General features: G+C 41.7%; 1 long non-coding RNA gene across 1 annotated transcript in view; it reads left to right on the forward strand.

The window, feature by feature from the left end:
• LOC144509334 (uncharacterized) overlaps positions 1-7,860 on the forward strand; it is a 135,817-nt gene extending 127,957 nt beyond the window's left edge. Inside the window, exon 3 of the long non-coding RNA XR_013500452.1 lies at positions 4,989-7,860. This is a non-coding gene — a long non-coding RNA (uncharacterized LOC144509334). The remainder of the gene's footprint in view (positions 1-4,988) is intronic.
• The last annotated feature ends 250 nt before the right edge of the window (positions 7,861-8,110 follow it).

Here is an 8,110-nt window from a genome sequence, read left to right on the forward strand (position 1 = left end):
GTGTGAGGTTGTCAAGTGGCTTGGGCTGTGATGCTCTTCATTGTTGAATAGTCAGTACAGAATATCTGAGCTCTCAAAGGATCATTGGGCAAGTTATCAGTATATATAACTTACTCATTATATACAAACAAAATATAAACAGATCAGCCATAATCTTATTGAATGGCGGAGCAGGCTTGAGGGGCCATACAGCCTACTTCTCCTATTTTGTATGTTTGTATGTTTGTACTCCTGACTAGGTAGGAACAATGTACAGTTATTCTGCCCACTAACTTAACCATTGAAATAAACTGTCTAAAAACAGCAGAGAAAGAAATTTCACATGAACCCAGAGTTGCATTTCAACTTACAAATCTCTACAGTTTAAAGATTGCTGCAAAGCAAATTAAATCAGAATATTCTATCACTATGGCTCACTGAGTAGGTAATTATGATGTCAGCATATTCTATCACTATGGTTTCAGTAATGAGTTCAAATGGGCTTCATGGGATCTATTAGAAAGATGCCATGGTTCTTGTTATAGGAGAATAAGATTAAATGGCTTGGAGGACTTTTTTCATATGTCGAGCTAACATTAAAAACTAGCAGCAAAGATTATTAAGTGTCAGAGGGTAGATAATCACCTGTGGAAATGTCCTGCAACATTAATTTGCGTCTTTGGGAGGGGGTGTGAGGAGAATTTTGCGATAAAATGCAGAATTGCAGAAGCTTCCTTGGACAAAGAGGAATAAGGCAGCTGCTGATGGTTTCAAGCTGTGTATCAGAGCATTCCTATGATGCTTGCATGCCCTGCTGCGAGGTTCTATCTGTGCTGCGTTCAGTCTGTCGGGGTGGGGGGGGGGTAACTGTTGCTGTTATTTCTCTGTTGTGACGGATAGAACTGGTGCTGATCAAAATAGTTGGCTCCTCCACCTCCCCCTCCCCCCCACCCCAAACCCTCACAAGAAGCAGTGCCGACCCTTCAAGTTGCCTCGGACCTCCAGAAATTAAAGATTAGTCTCCTGGACAATGTTGTAAGTCTCTGTCACGCAGAACCACTGTGCTCACTAATCTACAATGGCCCCCGGCCGTTAATGCCTTGATTTTAAAATTCTCATCCTTGTTTCCAAATTCCCCCTTAATCTCCGCTTCACCCTCCATTCCAATTTCTATAGCCAACCTGCAGGCCTTAGAGTTCTCCAATTCTGGCCTCTTGCACATCCTTGATTTGAATTGCTTCATCATTGATAACGATACTTACAGTTACCTAGGCCCTAAGCTCTGGAATTAAACCGTTATGCATCTCTACCTTTCTCTCTCTTCCTTTAAGATGTTTTTTAAAACAATCTACCTTTTTACTAACTTCGGGTCAGCTGGCCTAATACCACCTTATGTGTCTCAGTGTCAAATGTTGTTGTTGTTTTTGTTGTTACAGCTGATACAGACCAGATAGTCCTCGAAGGGTGAGCCCAGAGATATAAATGTAAATGAGGAACAGGATTTCATGGTTAATCTTTAAATGAGAGTGCATTTAGATAGCACCTTATCACATCCACAGGTCATCCTAAAGCCCTTCATGGCCAAAGCAACATTTTTTGAAGTTCCTTAATTCAGGGAACACAGCAGCCAATTTGCCAACTGTAAGAACCCACAAACGAGCAGATAATCTGTTTTAGTGAGGTTCGTTGTGCGATAAATTTTGGATAGGGGACTGGGAGAACACCCCTAGTCTTTGTCAAAATAGCACCATTAAAGTTTATTCATTATTCTCACAAGTAGGCTTACATTAACACTGCAATGAAGTTACTGTGAAAATCCCCTAGTGGCCACACTCTGGCGCCTGTTCAGATACACTGAAGGAGAATTTAGCGTGGCCAATGCACCTAACCAGTATGTCTTTCGGACTGTGGGAGGAAACCGGAGCACCCAGAGGAAACCCACGCAGACATGGGGAGAACGTGCAGATTCCGCACAAACATTGACCAAAGCCGGGAATCAAATGGCGCTGTGAGGGAGCAGTGCGAACCACTGTGCCACCAAACATTCACATGAGACAGCAAGCAACAATTTAGTTTAATGTATCAGCTGAAAGAGAACTCATTTGACAATGTAGCACTCCCTCAGTACTTCACTGTGAGAGTCAGCCTAGATTTTGTGCCAAGATGCCCTGAGTGAGACAAATGTACAACCTTCTGACACGGAGAGGAGAGTGCCACCAATGAGTGTTGGCTGACATTGTTCACTCTCAAACCGCAATTCCAATAAAATTGCAGCAAAAAAGATCTAAAAAAATAAAGGACTGAATTATGGGCTACTTAAATTGATGATTTTTGTGGACATTTTGTGTATTGGATAGTAATAAATAAGATGTGTGCGCGAGACTTCTTGTGTTGGATTCAATTTACTAGTGGAATAGTGACCCCTGTTGTACACCATGGTGATGTGATGAGATGGAGATGTGATGAGGAACAGATCCGCACCATTTAAATCATTTTGCTAAATGATCTCCAGGAATAGACTGGAGTAAAATGATGCAGTTTCCGTTTGTGCTAAAAATCCCAGGATCAATGGATTTTTTTCTCGATTTTCTATTCACGTGGGAATCATGAGCATATGGATTTACACTCCGTGCTGGAACTGCAGGCGTTGGAGTAACGTCGGCAAAAGTGTGGGAACAGCGAATGAATCACAAGTGGAGTTTTGATACTGATGATGAATTAATTGGAAACTTACACAATCAATAGCTTCACATCACTAAAAGTAGAAATAAGTTGATTGCTGTTTTAAGACAACAGCTTTCTGGTGTGTGGATTCTATTTGCATACTTTAAGACAAAGAACGTCACCCCCCCCCCCCCCCCCCCCCAGTTTAGCAGTCTTCCTCTTCCGTTCTCTACCTGAAGGCAGGTCCAACCCATACTGCTATAAACTCCACCATGGGGTGGGACAAGGAGGCAGGACTCAAATCCATCCCACCCAGAATGAGGATCAAACCCCATGCTGTTGGCACTGATTCACACTGGCCACCCAGCCAACCAGTCTGACTTGCTGTAGTAATGTACACTTTTACATGTTGTAGCCCAGAGCTATGGATAATGATAGTAGAGGCTTCAATCTCCTTTCTCACATGGCTCTTCCTGCCTGCCATTGATATACCTTGGAAGGATTTACACATTGATACTCAACCTGTTTGGCCACATAATCTGTTTTTTTTTTGCAAAATTGTACTTGATTCAAAAGTCTAAAGGAACATTACAAACAATTCAAAGTGGCCATCACAGAAAGTGCAATAATATTCAGGATCTCTGCATACATCATGTTGCACTCTTGAGGTTCTTCAGTACAGTCAGGGAAATGTTACAGACATTTTAGAATGGTCATTACAAATGGTACAACAGTGTTTAAGTTGTTTACCTGGAACAAGTTGCCCTCTGAGGTGCTTCCATACAATTGTAATACATGTAATATTCACTGTATAGATTCAATGAGTTATATAGCTCGAAGGAGGTCTGTACAATTCACTCCCCTCAGTTCACAATGGCTGAAAGTCTTAGACAGCAACCTTGCCCATTGTGTCTCCACGATGTCTGCTCCAAGCTTTAGTGTGCCTTTCAGCACGTAGTCCTGTTTGGCCACATTATCAATGAGCCTTCCTTGGCCGTCAAGTCCTGTAGTGAGAACTGAACCCAGAGCCTCTGACTTAGAGGTAAGAGATGCTACCCATTGCACCATAAGACCACCTCCTAGTTCAAGAATGAGCCAAACATATTAAAATTTATATGCATTTAACACACATATAATTTCTCTTAATGCAGTTAATACATTAAAGATATAGACTAAAAATGTTTAGAGGCCCTTCTTATGTGACCACACAAGGGGGAATATGTTAAGTGCCGATTTCCTAATATAGAGCAAGGTTTCACAGAAATTATAGAACTGTTATAGTGCAGAATGAGGTCATTTGGCAAATTGTATCTTGTAAACAAAATAAAGACTTGCATTTATATAGCACGACCATTGGAAGTCTCAAAGTGCTTTTTTTACTTAATTCGTGGAACATGGGTGTCACTGGTAGGCCAGCATTTATTGCCCATCCCTAGTTGCCCGAGGGCAGTTGAGAGTCAACCACATTGCTATGGCTCTGGAGTCACATGTAGGCCAGACCAGGTAAGGACAGCAGATTTCCTTCCCTAAAGGACATCAGTGAATCAGATGGGTTTTTCCGACAATCGTTTCACAGTCAACAGTGGATTCTCAATTCCAGATATTTTTTATTGAATTCAAATCCTACCATCTGCCGTGGCAGGATTCAAACCCAGGTCCCCAGAACATTAGCTGAGTCTAATAGTCTAGCAATAATACCACTAGGCCAATGCCTCCCCTTATCTGCTTTATAACCAACAAAGTATTTTTTGGAGTATAATTGTTATGTCTTCTGGTTCCTGTAAATTGAAAATAATCACACTTCAGGCTGAAAAATCTGTAGCGTCACCAAATGTGTTTCTTGCTGCTCCCTATGTGACTATTGGACTGATACATTATTACCCAGCACATGATAGCATTGTGAAATTGAATGTGGCACTAACATTTAGTTCCTAGCTCTTTACAAATAACATAACAATATAACTAATCACTGTTGTAATGCAAGAAACGTGGCTGGCAAAACGCACACCACAAAATTCCACAAACAACAATCAGATAATCTGTCTTGGTGAGGTTGATTGAGGTTTGTCATCAGACAAATCATAAATGAATACTAAATTGGTGCACCAATTTGTGCAGGCCTGCATTTAGCTTTGTGTTTCTTAAACATCTTACATATTATTTTCCTGCATTGCAACTTCAGATGAATGGAAGGAGAACAAAAGAAATACCGCAACTGAAAAAGTCAAGAAAACAAAATTATAAAACCACATTCTTAAAATATTTTTGAATAAATTACAGAAAATAAAAATGTCGATCTTGTGATGAAGCTGAAATATCTTATCTTACTTACTCTACTTCCTCAGGAGGCTAAGGAAATTCGACCTGTCCACTACGACTCTTACCGATTTTTACAGACACACCATAGAAAGCATCCTTAACGGATGTATCACAGCTTGGCATGGCTCCTGCTCCGACCAAGACCGCAAGAAACTACAAAGGGTTGTGAACGTAGCCCAGTCCATCATGCAAACCAGCTTCCCATTTACTCTGTCTACACTTCCCTCTGCCTCAGAAAAGCAGCCAGCATAATGCATAATCAAGGATCCCATGCATCCTGGACATTCTCTCTTCCACCTTCTTCCGTCGGGAAAAAGATACAAAAGTCTGAGATCACGTGCCGACCAACTCAAGAATAGCTTCTTCCCTGGGTCATCAGTCTATTAAATGGGCCTATCATATGTTAGCTGTTGTTTCTCTACGCCCTATCTGTAACTGCAACACTGTATTTTGCAACCTCGTCTTTCCTTCTCTCCTATGTACTCTATGAATGGTATGTTCTTGTCTGTATAGCGTGCAAGAAACAATACTTTTCACTGATCCCAGTACATGTGACAAAAATAAAGCAAATCTAATTCATCTAAAGTTGGAGGTCGGGAACTCCAGTTCCCAACAAGCTTCAGACTGTTTGCGCATGTGCCGGCTAGGAAATAGCCTCCACGTGTGCTGGTCAGTGGTACCGTATTCTTTTGGCCAAGGACCAGACTTGTGTGCCTGTGCAGAGAAGAGAAAGAAATAGCCTGAAAAGAAGGCCCGATGGCCTGAGCTGGGGCACCATTACCAAATAGATGTCTCAGGGAGCAGGAAATGGGATAGGACAGGAAGAAGAACTCAGGTAAGGGACAAAGCCAGGGGAGAGGACTGGCTTCCCTTAAGTGAAGTAACAGGGGCATAGTAACAGTCTCTGAATACAAAAAACAGCACCAGAGAGCAGACCTTAAGCGAAGCGGGCACAGGAACTGCCCTGAAGATCCAAGAAGGCAACCAAAGGTTGGTGATTCCATGCTGTGGGACATTGGGGCATAGGTACCCCTATAGAGCAGTCATCTTCTGCCTGGCATGGCTGAAGATCTGAAATTGTCCTTGGAAAATGACACTTGAGCGTATTTGGGAAAGAAATCTCAGGAGGCAAGAGTGAAATCCTGGGAAATGTTCCGCTGTTGAAACAACCTGGGTGGGAGCGACATTTAGAAACAATTCCAAGGTGAGATCTTCAAATGTGGACTTTGGAAATGCTCCTGAGAAAGACAAATGTTTCAGTGAGATTTGTGGGCACACAATTTTGCAAACATCTGGGTGGGTTTTTAAAGAAATCCATGGAATCTGCTTTGGTTACTCCTGTCATTCATTGGAGAGAGTTCAGTTTCTATCAGAGAGTGAAGACAGAGATTTTCAGCTCTCCGAGAAGAAAGCGCTACAGTAGTTGACCGAATAGTCAGTTATAGAACTCAGTAAAGTGATCAGTTTGGCACAGGTGCTACTGGAAGACTGAGTTTAGAGTGTGGGTTTTGGGTGACTTGGAGAGAGATACAATTTGGGTGAAAAGCATCGAGCAAATGCCCAGGTATTTACTGGAAGAAAGCTGTTTGCAACTGTCCCAAGCAAGAAATCTTTTTGTGTCAAGCTGGTGGCAATTCTTCATTGGTTTATGTATCTGTAAAGATATTGCTGGGGTAAAGGAATAGTGTGAATTTGAAGCATCTTCTTGTGATTGTATTGAGATCTTTCCAACCATTTTGTCTGGTGTAATGTAGTCCTTGTTTAATAAATGCCACAGAATCACAGAATTGTTACATTGCAGAAGGAGGCAATTTGACCCATCATGTCTGCACTGGCTCTCAGTGTAATTCCCCTGCCTTTTCTCTGCAATCCTACATATTGTTATTCAAGTAATCATCTAATGCCTTCCTGCATGCCTCAGTTGAACCTGCCTCCACCACACTTCCAGGCAGTGCATTTCAGACCCAAATCACTCGTTGTGTGAAAAAGTTTTTTCTCAGATTCCATTTGCTTCTTTTGCAAATCACCTTATATCTGTGCCCTCACATTCTTGATGCTTTTACGAGGGGGAACAGTTTCTCCCTATCTGCTCTATCCAGTCCCCTCATGATTTTGAACAACTCTTTCAAATCTCCTCTTAGCCTTCTTCTCTCCAAGGAAAACAGCCCTAACCTTTCTAATCCATCTTCATATCTGAGTTTTCTCATCCCTGGAACTATTCTTTCAAACCTCTTCTGCAGTCTCTCCAATTCATTCACATCCTTCCTATAGTGTGGAGCCCAGGACTGTATGCAATATTCCAGCTGAGGTCTAAATAGTGACTTGTATAAGTTCAGCATAACCTCCATGCTCTTGTACGCTTTGCCCCTATTAATAAAGCCCAGAGTACTATTTGCTTTACTAATAGTTCTCTCCAGCTGTCCTGTCACCTTCAATGACTTAAGCACATATACACCCAGGTCTCTCTGCTCCTGCACCCCTTTTAGAATTTTACTCCTTATTTTATATTGTCTCTCTATGTTCTTCCTACCAAAATGCATCACTTCACACTTCTCTGCATTGAATTTAATCTGCCACCTACCTGACCATTTCATCAACTTGTCTATGTCTTTTTGAATTTCTACACAGTCCTCTTCACAGTTTACACGACTTCCAAGTTTTGTATCATCTGCAAACATTGAAACTGCCCCCTGCACACCAAGATCTAGATCATTAATATATATTAGGAAAAGCAAGGGTTCCAATACCAACCTCTGGGGAACATCACTACAAACCTCCCTCCGGCCCAAAAAATATCCATTGACCATCACTCTCTGCTTCCTATTATTCAGCCAATTTTATATCCACGTTGCTGCTGTCACTTTCATTCTTTGTATTAAAAGTTCACCAGTAGACTCCAATGAACTCGTTCAGTAACTTTCCTTCTTGGTTTCTGAAAAGAAGTTAGGATCTATCAAGCCAGGTTTCACTCTGGGATCTGATTTGTCCAGTATCAGCATCAGCTGTTTTCCTAACAATCTTAAATTGTTGAAGTTTTTTTTAAGCTTCAAATTTATTGGGTGACACGGTGGCACAGTGGTTAGCACTGCTGTCTCACAATGCAGGGACCTGGGTTTGATTGCCGGCTTTGGGTGACTATCTGTGCGGA

This window comes from Mustelus asterias, chromosome 21 (genome assembly GCF_964213995.1).
Source record: "Mustelus asterias chromosome 21, sMusAst1.hap1.1, whole genome shotgun sequence".
Classification (NCBI taxonomy): domain Eukaryota; kingdom Metazoa; phylum Chordata; class Chondrichthyes; order Carcharhiniformes; family Triakidae; genus Mustelus; species Mustelus asterias.